The sequence below is a fragment of the Catharus ustulatus genome, chromosome 1 (assembly GCF_009819885.2).
Source record: "Catharus ustulatus isolate bCatUst1 chromosome 1, bCatUst1.pri.v2, whole genome shotgun sequence".
Classification (NCBI taxonomy): domain Eukaryota; kingdom Metazoa; phylum Chordata; class Aves; order Passeriformes; family Turdidae; genus Catharus; species Catharus ustulatus.
Genome location: NC_046221.1, coordinates 128974599 through 128988164, shown reverse-complemented (window position 1 = coordinate 128988164; position 13566 = coordinate 128974599). Strand labels below are relative to the sequence as shown.

General features: G+C 37.6%; 1 long non-coding RNA gene across 2 annotated transcripts in view; it reads left to right on the top strand.

Annotated features, from left to right (window-relative positions):
* LOC116997647 overlaps positions 1-12712 on the top strand; it is a 35605-nt gene extending 22893 nt beyond the window's left edge. Inside the window, exons 3-4 of one of the 2 annotated variants that reach the window (XR_004418224.1) lie at positions 8391-8460; positions 11708-12712. This is a non-coding gene — a long non-coding RNA (uncharacterized LOC116997647). The remainder of the gene's footprint in view (positions 1-8390; positions 8461-11707) is intronic. The other variant, XR_004418232.1, reaches the window with a different exon arrangement.
* Positions 12713-13566: the final 854 nt, after the last annotated feature.

Sequence of the window (13566 nt, the reverse complement as noted above, 5' to 3'; positions counted from 1 at the left end):
GTGTAAGCCTGTCAGGACTTTTCAGGTGATAAAGAGAAAGGCAACTATTTTTTCTATGCCTACCCTACCTGTGGCAGAAGTGCATCAATGCAAGAGAGAAGCAGGGGTTTGTTCCTGCCCCTGTGTTAGCTAAATCTCACCCTACCTGGCACAAGACTCCCTGCAGCTCCCTTGGTCTCGGCAAATTTTCTCTTGGCATTTTTCTATCAGGCTATACCTCATTTGCTCCCATTCTGCAGAGCTGGCTCTGATATTTTCACTTCTTTAGCATGAAACAGCTCAGAAAAGCATCAACTATCAAGCACCCCCAGCAGTCACAGCTACAGTGGGAACAAGAGTTCAGGGCACATATATTAGTTAGTTTTTTTGGGGCTGGAGTTATTTGCCTAGACCTGGCGAAAAACCTAATTTTAAAATTTTATCTTCTATGCTTGTGAAAAAGACCAGCAACCATTTCCTCTCAGTTCTGTTTTCTAGGATCTAGTTGTATGTTTTAGCCAGATCTAGGCAAATATCTCCAGCCCCAAAAAAACTAACCCAAGGGTTCTTTTTAAATACTATCAAGAAAGCATATGCTCTGAGTGCAGAGGAAGTTGTAGCAAAAAGAAAACAGAAAACAGTTAACCTCCACCTTGTCTATAAATCAGAGCAACAGATGTAAAAGTAAGTGTACATTTGGAACCTACTGACCCAGAACACCAGTGCTGAACTTTTCTCCCCTCTCCAATATGCCTCCATCCCGATTTTTGCGCACAAGGCAGAGAAGACAGAATTGTCTTGTTTTGCAGAATTCATTGAGAAACATTTCTGCCTTGTCTTCATGGTGTTCTTAAATCCAAGAATCAGATACTGCCAGATCTTAAGGGGAAAAAAGCCCACAATAATGCAAAATCACTCTAGGATTGGCCTAAGTACTCTCTCATCAACATTCAGCAGCAGTTCAAAAGCGAAAAGGAGAAAGAAAACACCCCACAGACACATGAGACAGAAAAAAGATAAAAGGTGTCCTGAATGAAGAAAAAGATGTTATTTCTTAACTGAGCTGGGAATTAAGCAGAGGAAAGGGGCTCTGACATGGCCTGCAGCTCTTTGTTTATACAAGCATTCTTCCAGTGATCTGAACCAACATCAGGTGGGAGCACATCACTGCTCCTCATCCACTTTCAGCACTTTGGCTCCTGCGCAAACTTAGAGAGGTACTCCGTAGAAATTTGTGTGAAAAGGCTACAAAAGAAAATTATTTCAATGCTTCATGCAGAATCTTCAAATGTAATACTAGAAAACATGCTAGAGTTTTGCAGGCTCACATGTACTATACATCAAGGTCCCAATCCTGCAGTTAAGCCTCTATCAGCAGCCCTTTGTGGTCCATCCCAACTTTAGGAACACAGAGACCTATGGAAAGCTGAAAAGGGTAGCAAGAAGAGTTCAGACACTGCTTTGGCAGCTAAAGCCAAATATTATATGTTATATAAGCAAACTGAAAACTGGAAAAGCTCTTACAAGCCTTCGTTTATTTCCTTTCTTTAGAAAAGTTTTCTCAAAATTCTATATCCTTTTTAAAGGGCTAAGAAGCCATTTTTCTTTGTGAGGATGGTACAATCAATATTACAAATTAAGCTCTTTTCACAAAAAGTGTGAAAATTGTCTTCTTGTGTCATAAAAATTCTTACTTCATAAAAGCAGAGCCTTATCAGAAGATTTTAGTCTTAGAATTCAGTTTGTATATCGGGGAGTAAATTTTGTAAAAGAACTGTAGAATTAAAATGAAAGTGAAAGCAACTGCACTGCTTTAGGGATCTGGTTTTATATCTTCCATAATTTATATCTTCCATAATTTATATCTTCCATAATTTTTCTGAAGCTGCTTGTATTACACCAATACAAAAGTGATCCAAATTTGACAATTCAAGCTTTTTCAAGAGAAAAGGAATAAATGTGTGTTCTCCAGCAAAGGAGCAGATTATTCTCTTTCCTTGGGCTTTTTTGTTGTTGTTCTGACAGCTGAAGAAAGCAATTATTAGGACTGTCCCCTATATATAAATTTCTGTTTCTTATTTTTATTTGTTTATTTGTCTATTTTTAAGCCACTTTTATCGCACTTGCCTTTATGAATAGGGTTTACTTAACATCTTTAGGGAGATTCTTCATTAATTTCTACATACTATACATCCATTTATGTATATAATGTGAAATAATTCCATGCTATACTGGAGAAGATTGCATCCACCAAATATTTACCTGGGAGAGATAGGAAGCTAGACAGATGGATATTTGGAAATGACATTAAAGGAAGAACAAGGTTGCAAATTGCTTGATCAATACAGTACAGCAATGGAGACAAGAACTGAAAAAGTCTATATCCTATAGGGATAAGGATAAATATGGGTCAATGATGAGAATTCAATTGCCATAATAAAAGAGGTGTACATGAGAAAGCATAACTTTCATGCACAGGCAATAATTGACTTTCCATCCAATGGCTAGTGCTTGAAATAAAAGACAAAACTATAAAACTGGAAAAATATAATGAAAATAATGAACAGTTGGGCCCCACTGTGTGCCCATTTTGCATCTGCAAATTCCTGCCTGTGCCCAAACCTATCTCTGGAGCTGGTCCACACAGATTTTATAACCTGTTTCTAACAGCACTAATATTTAGTAGGCATCTGCATTCAACTATTGCTTATTTTCAGATGTGTTCAAGGACTATGGAAGTCACATGGACAAATGCCCTCTGTTTGCAGATAGGGAAACTGAGACCTACAGAGAGCATAGTTTGCATGTGGTCTCCTGGAGACCCAGGAAAGGCCACTGCATCAGCCTCCTTATGAGTGGGCAATATTCAAGCCCTCTCTCTTGAGAAAAGCCCAGTCCCTATCCTCACATGGGAAGATTATAGAAGGGTTTTCTGCCATGTAACAGAAAATAGCTGAAAACAGCTCTTGCCAGGCAAGGAGGCACAATGTCTCTTGGTTCTGAGAGGGTGGAGGGCTGCCCCTGTAAACTGTGAGGTTTCACACAATGTTTGTCCATCGCAGGGTGTCCTCACCCTTCCCTGGGTGACCCCACTGTTTGGTTTCCATGTTGAACCCCAGCATTTGTTTTGCAATTAGCTGTGACTTCAGCAAAATCCTTCACACACGTGGTCTCTACCTGAGAGTCTCAGACAGAAAAATAACTTCCTGTACATCTTTTAACTCCTCACTCCAGACACTGTTCTTTTCTCTCAGAGAAATTTCTTTGCATCCTTCTTACTCAACTGCATGACTGTAAAACATCTGTGTCTTCAAGAGAGTGTCTTTTTTGCCATCGTATGAATCAGATGTATAAAACATGAGTCTTCCTTCTCAGCATGGGAGACTGTTGGGACAGACTCCATTACAATACAGCATCAATAACAACCCTTTTCATGTTCATCATATCAAATTCAGACCTTTATAACTTCTTGACATATCTATTTTGCACTCTGAATTTACCTGAGTGTTGATTCTTCCTAAAATGAAATTATTTTAGCTGCAAAATTTTTCCAGATATTTCCAAAAGTTAAAGGGAAAAAAAAAAAGCTAAAGGAAACATAAAAAAAACAACCAACCAACCAAAAAAAAAAAATTAAAACAAAAAAAACGCACAAAAAATGCCCCCTAAATTTTAATTTTGAAGAGATCGAGAAACAAATAGATCTTGAAAACAGCAGAATTTTGGCCCAAGCGAGGAGCTGTGCATAAATTAATCTCCTTACTGGAGATTAAAATAATAAAAGTAAAAATATTTTTTAGCTTTTTAAATTTTTAAACTGGTTGTATCTGTGGGGGAGGGGAGTGCATACATTTCAAAAAGCCTGTAATGAATAAAATTTTCACATTTAACAAGCCTCCCATGTTACTTTATAAAAGACAGTACAGGATTCCATATTGAATGAGGTCCACCAATCTCGTGTGAGATCATGATAGTAATTTTTTCCTTACTATGGATCTCCTCTTTACCAAATGGTGTAGGTAACTCCTCCACAGAATTCTAACATGTAAATTTTACGTGAAACTATTTGAAGTTCCTAATTTCAAAAATCTTGACGAGATGAAAGACATTAAAGAAATTAAAGATTATAAAGGTTGTTTGGAGGTTTTGGGTAGGTCAGTTGGGAAAAAGTTATTAAACTGCTATTTTGGGTTAATTCTCAGTTGCCTTGTACATCGTATTGTTGCATGCACTTCACGATAAAAAGCAAGAGGCATGTAAGTGCTGTCGAGTTGAGTTCAAAAATATTTACAATTATTTTGCACTGGAGTATACAGCTAAAGGAAATTCAGTGCAACTGGAAACAAGTCCCTTATCTCTGTCTGCAAGAGCCCTTAGCAAGGTGAGTGCTACATGAGACCTTTGTTTATTTGGGACACGCTGTAAAAAGCAAGGACAAAAGTCAAGTGCTTCTAGTCAGCCAGAAAATGGGATTACCTGTTAAAACTAGACTTTTTTTGTTATTGCATTCCCAGTCCTTTGTTTCCTATTTGAAACAAGGCAGAAGCAGTTGCTCTTGGCTTTAGTTTCTTCTTGCACTGTTTCTGCCTGCCAGTAGCATATTACAGCTTGTAGCAGCCCAGAAAACCTAAAAGTCTTGCTATGGGTGACTCCCCAATCTTTCATGTATTATTTTCATCAGCAATATATGCTCACTTCTGTTGTTTTGGGGGAATTTCCTTCTGATATTGTTTGTTTGTTTGTTTGTTTGTTTGTTTGTTTGTCTTTATATGGGATAGCACCAGTCTTGTTTCTCCCTTCTTAGTTTAACATGACAGCCAGGGAGCTCTACTTGCACCTCCTCAGAATATTAGAAAATGAAGTCTCTTTTACCCTGCAGAGGATATGTCACTGCCTTAGCATCAAAGTCAACGGGAAATTTTACACTGGTTCCATCAAGGTTTGGATCCCACATCTTAACCAATCTGCATTTTACCTCTGTCTAGGTTCTTAAATATCCTTGACAGCATTGCATGGTAGAGAGTAAAGCCCTCAAGTAGCATTTAAAAGTAGTAAGATTTGATTATATTTTGTTCTGTGAAAACTGTGCACCCTTCTTACATCTCAAATACGAGTTAATGTCACTTCATGGAAAAAGAAGGAAACCAGATCATTCGAATTACATGATTGTTGATGGATTAATTTGTGACAGAAGAAAGTGAAAGTAAGGTGGTGACAAGGGGATTAGTTAACAAGATGCAGTAAGAATGCTAGGAGAGCTGCACTTGCTTTACAAATATACTAGACTTTTTGAAGATATTGCTAGCATGACAGATAAAGGGAATGTAGCTGCATTATATATTTAAATTTTCCAAAGGCATTGGAAAAGATACTGCACAAATGGCTTATTTTGAAAATAAAAGCCCGTGTGATGAAGAGAAAGCTGCAAAATGAATTAAAATGTAAGAAGAAAGGGGGAGGAGGAAAGGAATAATGAATATAATGCACTTAAAATGGAAGGTATTCTCCTGAGAAGTACCACAGAGCTCTGCAGGCTTAAACTAGGGTATCTGAACCTTGTTATTTAATCTGTATAATGCTTTGCTTATAGACTCTTATTTGACTGAATTGATGAAAATACTTTGTGGGATGCAGATGTAATTTTTTTAACCTTATTTATAGTATTTATTCGAAGTGTGAAGCTTCTTCTTTGATATCGCAGAGATGGAAGAAAAGATTAGCAATAGCCTTTTCATTACAGAGCCCACATGCTTAATTGTTATAGAAATCTTTCCCCACTTCTCACATGGAAATTATTTTTCTGTAGTGCTTCTGCTATGGCTTTTCTTACACTGAACACCTGAAACCTCTAGAAAAGAAGCATCCAGTGGAGTCTGTAACCCAGAGGTGTTTCTTTTCAAATAGTTTCTCTTTTCAGCCTTTTAAAATCATTGACTCTCTGCCTTCATGAGCTATTCTGTTATTAGATATCCATGCACAGATTTTACATGGTCCCTTTACCTGCAATTTTATGATTACACTCATAGAATGTGAGAAGCACCAATATCCCATTCTTTATGGACAAAGGCAAAAAGACAGAGAGAAAATTAAACATTTGTCCTCTTAAAAGTAACAACATGAAGTATTGCAAAATTTAAGACATCACATATTCAAATCCCCAGTGATTAACCCACCATGAGAGTCATGAACCTAAACGCGGTTTGTCCTTTTGCAAAGAAAATGACAGAAAGAGCGTAGAGCAAATTGAAGTCTAAAGCATTCATACAGAGGCAGGCCTGCATTCATGTTCTGCTGTTGCTGGAACTAGACCAAGAATTTTCCTCATAGCTCTGCTAGTTCCCACGTGAATACCTTAATTGCAAAACACTTGAAGTGTAAATTTATCTTATTGGTGTTATTCTGTGATTTATACATGATGTAGTAAGAAAAAAGGGAGTGTCTCTTTCTTCCAGCACTATTCATCTATCACATTACTTGTGTTAGATCACTGCCATGACAAAGGCAGAACAGGGATCTAAATCCAGTTTTTCCCACCCCAAGGAAAGAGATACTAGCACTTACTCAGCTTTGTGTTGACACAAATAAAAAAAAAATGTTTTCAAGGGATCTGTGTTTCAGTATGTGCTTCATTAACCCCAATTCTAAGCAATGTGTCTCTTTGAGGCAAGTGTTCATCTGTCTGTACCCTCCTACATGGCTGTGGACAGTGGTATAGAGGATAGTACCTATGAACCATCTCAAGCCTATTTTGAGGAACACAAGATGCATCCAAAAGATTTATGTTGAAAATTTACCAAAAGATACACGTTGAAAAACTGGAGAAATGAAATCCATTGCTCTTAAGTTGATAATTTGTGTAGAAGACATTATTTTGCTCACATAAAGAGCATGCTATGATACTTCTTGTCATTGGCCACAATGCAATTTAGTTCCTGCCACATCAAAATTTTGGTATTTAATCATCTTTTCATATATTTTAGGTAATTTTGTCTCCTTTGTTGCCATAGTTTTGAAGACAATACTGATATTTGCTGAAGAATATAGTATATTTTTTTTTTTTTATTTTGTGGTGACACTTGCAGAGAAGTAACATTTGCAAAGAATAACATTTCAGAGGACATTGAATCAGGTTAAGTGTGGTTTCCTAAGAGGGGTGGAACTTTCAGTCTGAGTGCAATCTTCTGCTTCAAAGCCATGTTTCTTTACGTGAGATCAGCAGAGGTGATTAAATTCTCTGGGCCCTGATCCAAAACTCTATTGAGTTGAACAAAGCTGTGGCAGACATTACATAAATAAGATGAACAGCCACTGTGTCAAGGATGTTCTTGCCAGCCCAGTTCAGGACAAAATAATCAGCATATCTCAAATTTAAACTGCTTAATTCTTCTCAAATCACATACAACATGCAGATACTAAGAAATTTCTTGGAAAGCAAATGGTGCCTAAAGTAAATTTCCAATATGTCCAATATCAAGATTTACTGCTTGCTTTGGGAATTTGGACTTCAGTTCTTTTCCAATATGAATCATATAACTTCTTTTTTGTTGATATCCAGGCATCTGCAAAATCCTTTAAAGGACAAGAAATTATGGAAGTACTTTGGCTCAGAAATTATGAAGAGATAATTTGATATATGAAAGTTTGTAACTTACAATATCTTTTGGATTTTTTTTTTTTATTTTACAGTTTGGATGGGATATGTTGTTACTCTGGGTTCTTTAAAAATCCTGATATTTAGCTTTGAAATTTATGATTGAAGCACATAGGTCACATGAAGGCATTCTTAAATTTGTATTCCATCTCCAAATAAATGTGGTTGTAGTTGAGAGAAAATGTACATATGTACATATGTATATATGGTCCGCAGCAAGCTTCTAACATGTCTTCATACAGTTGTTTACTGTGACCATTAGTGGTTGGAAGACATGGTTTTACTCTGCTATTCACAACTATATTAAAACCAACAATATTCATTTGGCACTGAATTAAAGAGGAAAATAAACTGTGCAAAAATCCAACAACGACTGGAAAGGAAAATATTTGGAAATTAATAGAAGTGAATTCTAGAGACAGTAGGAAAATTCAGAAGATGTTTCTGATGTGCTCTGCTCTCCTTGAATTTCCTTATCTGTCTCCAAGGTCATTTGTGCATAAAGTCAATGGATTGTGCTTTCTTTAATGAAAACTATCATTCTCATTAGCATGATTTGAGGAATAGACACAAGATCAAACTGCAAACTAAATAAGGAAAATGTTGTTGACCATCAAGTCTGCCTAGAAATTCAGAAGGAACATAAATTTCAACAAGATTCAGAGTCCAACCAGCAGAAAAAACCAAATCTATGGCTGCATGTCTACTGGATGGCACACAGTGTATTTTGATTCATTCATTATTTATTTCTCCTTTCCAGCTCCAGAAGGCCTCAAGCTGCCATGATTTCTGTGAACCTGTTCTACTGTGCAGTGAGGATAGATTCAGGGGTAATATAGCACAGACTTTGCATGGATCATCAGAAATCTACTGAGGAAAAATTCAAAACTTGATTGAAAGCAGGGTAAACCCTCGGAGGAAGAACTGGCAGGAAACTATTCTCCCAAAGGCTTTCCCATTAAAAACTCGATGGTGGAAGAATTTTTAAAAAATCCAGTGTTGGTTGTGGAATTTTTTTCCTGTTTGGGATTACTGGCTTTGTATTTTATGCTCCTGGCCTTGACATGTATTTTAATTGCCTTGTTACAGTCCACTGGCACTTTAGGATTGAAAACCCAAACATCAGGTCAGTCAAGGCTCTTTGGTAACAAACTGCAAATGTGCACCACATGGCAGGAGGTATATAGGTGTAGCAGATTTATCAGTTTTTATTTTGGAATGTGTGGGAAGCATATTAGGTATGGAATGGCTTTGCTGTTCAGGAAAACATTAAGTACAGAATAGCAAAGGAAATAGGATTGGCTAATTTTAACATTGGTATAGATGCAAAATTGTTGATGCTGGCTTATTGCTACGGGGAGGTGTTAGCTGTCAGATCCTATTGATTTCAGCTTAGATGTCTTAATTAGTCAATCCTATTGATTTCGATGAGGATGTAATGAAAAGGAATTACTCTACATTCAGCATAGTCATTTTTCTATTTTAGCATCTTTTCTCATTCAAAACCCAGACTCCTTAAATTGCTAATAGCGCTAATACCAAGAAGGCAACCAGATTACTTGGTGTAAGAATCAAAACGAGACTCCCAAGACCACTTATCATCATTTTGACAGTTTTTGAAACAGACCACCAGAGCTACACTCAAAACTGTCAGACAAAGTTGTGTTTCAATACTGCTTCTTCCCCAAGGTCTGATTAGAGTTTGGTATTCTTAACTTATTGAATTTTCCCTCAAGTAGTCCTTGTGCCTGAAAATTGTTGAGCTGTTCCATCGTATTAGCAAGAAGTGCTTGTTCTAGTAGTGTACAGCAGGGACAACAAAGCTCAAACAGTGCTGTGTCACCTCGTTCATTTTTCCACACTTCTCTCTTATTTATTTCATGTCTGACATCTTCTCTGTGTCTTTGTATGATCAAAGTCAGGAAAGCTAGTTTTTGGTGCAGTGACTGTGGATCAAAGGGTATTTTTATCAAAAAAAGATTGCATTTGGCTAAAATCAATATACATATTTTATAACACATTTCAGTTTAGTCTCAAGTGTTGTTTGGGTCATGCTTTAATTTAAAATTAATCACATCTTAGAGACAAAAGACCACAAGTAAAAAACCTAATTCACAGACTAATACTAACCACACTAGAATGCAAATATATTTTTAAAAACTGCAAGAAAAGTTCTCCAGAACTAGGATAGCAGGAAAAATGGCTTCTGCTGGTTTTATTTAAATAATAAATAAATACATACCTTCACACATGAATAAATATTAAAGCCAGCAATCTTCATGAAAAGTACCGAAGATCTTCAGGAAGTACAGTAATTTCACGACTATAAGGCGCACCCTTTTGACTAAAACTTTCCCCCAAACCCAGAAGTGCGCCTTACAGTCCGGTGCGCCTTATCTGATGGACAAAGTTCAGAAATTTGCCTACCCAGAAGTGAGAGCTGCGAGCCACGGGGGGAGCCGGCAGGGCCGCAGCTGCCAGGTGGAGGCAGGGCGGAGCAGCGGTGGGCACGCCCCGGCCCCGTGGAGGCGGGATGGCCCCTCCAGAGGCACGCCCCCACCCTGTGGAGGGGGCACAGAGGGGTGGCGGCCATAGCCTGGCCCCGGAGAGGCGGCACGGAGGGGTGGCGGCCATGCCCCGGCTCCGCCGGGTACAGGCGGGCCTGGGTGCCCGCGGCACCACCCCTGCCGGGTACAGGTGGGCCCGGGGGCCAATGGCTGCCGGGTTGAGGCGGGGCCTCGGCCAGAAGCCACCCGGGGGGAGTTGGGGGTGGAGCCTCGCTGCAAAAAAAAAATGCGCCTTGTAGTCCGGTGCGCCTTATGGTCGTGAAATTACTGTACTTTTAATATACAAAAAGCGCAAAAATTTGACGACACAATGGCCTTATTAAACATGTGATTCTGATTGTCTTCCCAAGAAACACAAAGTTAACACTTTTAGTGTTAGCTAAAAACTTTTAGTTTTTCTCTTTTACTGAGCCTGTCCCAAAGTATTCTAACTAAGGCTGGTTATCTACCAGCAGTTTTCCAATGTGATTACCAAAAGCAGGTCCTGAGTTTTAAGAGCTGAGATTATTTCAGGGGCTAGGAAGAAGAACTGTACAGAGATATGAACATATTTGTGAACTAAAAGAAGAAACCTGATGTAATGACATTTGACAACAAAAAACGGAGTCCATAGTTCAACAATTTCTTGCCTATCCCTAAAGAGATTTTTCCCCTCATAATTTTGAGACTGGGGAAAATAACAGAATATAAAATGGGCAGAGAGAAGCAGAGAAAATGTTTCTTGACAGACAGGATCACTGCAAAAGACTATTCTCTGCATAGATATGAGGTTCCTCAGTTGTTGTCTCACCAATTCTTGAAGCATCATTGAAATAAAACCTGACCTCCTATTAGTCCAGATGTAGGACTGGTGAGCTGCAAGGCTACTTCACATACTCTTCTTGTAGTATTACCTGCTTGTTTTGAGATAAAGGATGAAACAGACTCAAGAGATCCCTTGTAGCTTATATCTTGGACACTGTGATCTTGTGCACATCCTGCTTTCACAGAAATATAGTATCATTTTCCTAGTACTTTGTATAACAGAATGCGTTGAAGACAGTTCATGGACTAATTTCCAACACAAGAAGAGAAAACACTATATTAAAACCTTATTCATTTAGATTGGATTCTGGTAGTTTAGGAGGACAACATTTGGTTAATGTAATGGTACTGAATGCATATCAAAGATTCTGGGAATCATGTAATTTGCAATATCTGCAAAGACAATGAGCATTCTGTAAAGCCTGCTGGATTGGTTTTATATCAGGAATAATTGTCTGACTATATAAACCTGTGGCACATCTTCTATAATAAATAGTAGTCTATCATATAGAACTGAGATTGCTTTCTTAAAGTATAAATTTTTATAAAGTCACTGCTAAAGCATAATTTGTTTCAATGTTTTAATGCGATGTTAAGTAATTGTAATACTCTTTTATTATAAATTAGAAATTTCCGGGCATGGCATATTCTACTTGCTTCAATGTGTATATTTCCCTCTTGAAATCTGGTGGCTTTTGTTTTTCAGACCTTCTGAGCACCTGTTGCCTGTTGGGATGGAAGCACCATTTTCTCAGCACCACAGAAATTAAGGAAAAAAAACCCGAGGAAACAAATAAATATAAAACAACCCCAAGAATATCTATGGGAATTCAGTTGTGAGAGAAATTTAAAGGAACTGGTGTTTTGTCTGGGATTTCACAATTTAATAATCTGTACATTTATTTTGTGATACTTTGAAGGTCATTTTTGAACCTTGCTATATTTGTACACTCTTGCAGTATCAGCTTTTTCTTCTGTGAGTCGTTAAATCTACCTCTTTCTCTTTGTGCCTTAAATGTTCAGATTTGACCCCAAAGTCTAAGTTGTGGAAACTGGCCAGGAAGTTCAATGATACAATAAAGCAATCCTTGGCGAACTTTTTTACTAAATTTTTTTAAAAATATATATCTATTTTTTATTCAGCTGAACAACTGAAGTGTAATGTGGTCAGTTAGATCTTCACAGACACTGTGGCTGCTGTATTTGTAGTGGGCAAGATCTAATAACCAAGAGAGGATTTTTTACATTTCAATATATCCTCCTGAATTCCAAGAGTATTGTTTTATATCTTTGTCTGCAAAGACCTGTGTTACAGGAATGAAAGATCTCATACTGCAAAATGACTAGCCAGAAGGAGGTTTTTTTGTATTACCTCCTGTGTTCCTTCCAGATGATCCCCACAAATTTGAGTTTAGTTCAGTGTGTAAATTAAGATAATAGTCTATAGTGTGCTAAACTTTTATGATTTTGAGGGGGAAAAAATAGTGTCTTCAGGTGGCATACTAAGCTGGAGTTTCTGTGGAAGAAAGAAGACACATTTATCTTACTTTGGATGTCTAAGTTAGTGTATACATAAGATGCAAAATGATACTGCAAGAGGCAGTTTCTTCCTAAAACTGATGAAACAGCTGGAATAATTCAATGTTTATTATATAATTGACAGAGAACCAAGAAATTGAATCTGCTGAGATTCCTAAGACATTGTGCCAGTTTTTATGTGCATACAGCAGTTGATCAATGTAATATAAAAATATATACATATATAACTCATATATGTATGTACCATAATCTCATGCTTTATTTAAGCTTACAGATATAAACATTTTAAAGAAATAAATGTCTAAAAATTTTGCAACAGAACCTTTCCTGTCAAAAAATATAATTCTGAAGGATCTGAATACCAATATACATCACAGCTCAATTTTTTCTAGCAATTCCAAAGTTTTACTTCTCTTTTGCTTTTGTCACACTAAAGTGAATTGGAGCTGTGGGTTATTTTGTGCACTGATGTGTATGAGCATTATGTGTTAGAAATATGGCATCTCAATTTCTTTTACATCTCCTCTACAAATCTCTGGCCTGTGGAGTTTTTATGATACTTTTGGGTTGCAACAGAAAAAACAAAATAGATTATCCAGCTGACATCTTAACATCAATAAGTCAAAGATCAAAAGTGGAAAATTTTAAAAATGTACACATTATCTTTGGTCAGGAAGACATTATGAAAACTGAGCACTGTCACAGGGGGCTTTGGGTTAATAAGCAAAGTTAGCATATGCAAATGCTGTCCAACTGTAGGCAGGGGCTGTATGCATCCCACAGGTCCTGGACTTCCCTAATTGTTACAGTTCCATCAGTTTCAAATTTTTATTTTAGGAATGTATTACACAAAGTTTGATGTAAGAATGACAGTGTCTTCCATCAGGGCTCTTCTGGGTGCTGGGCTGCAGCAGGGTGTGACACTCCATGGGCACTGCGCTGCCACAGCCCTCCCACCTGTGGGACCCCCCAGAGATGCTGGCCAGCCAGGCTGGCACCCATGAGCCTGCTGAGTCCCAGAGATGA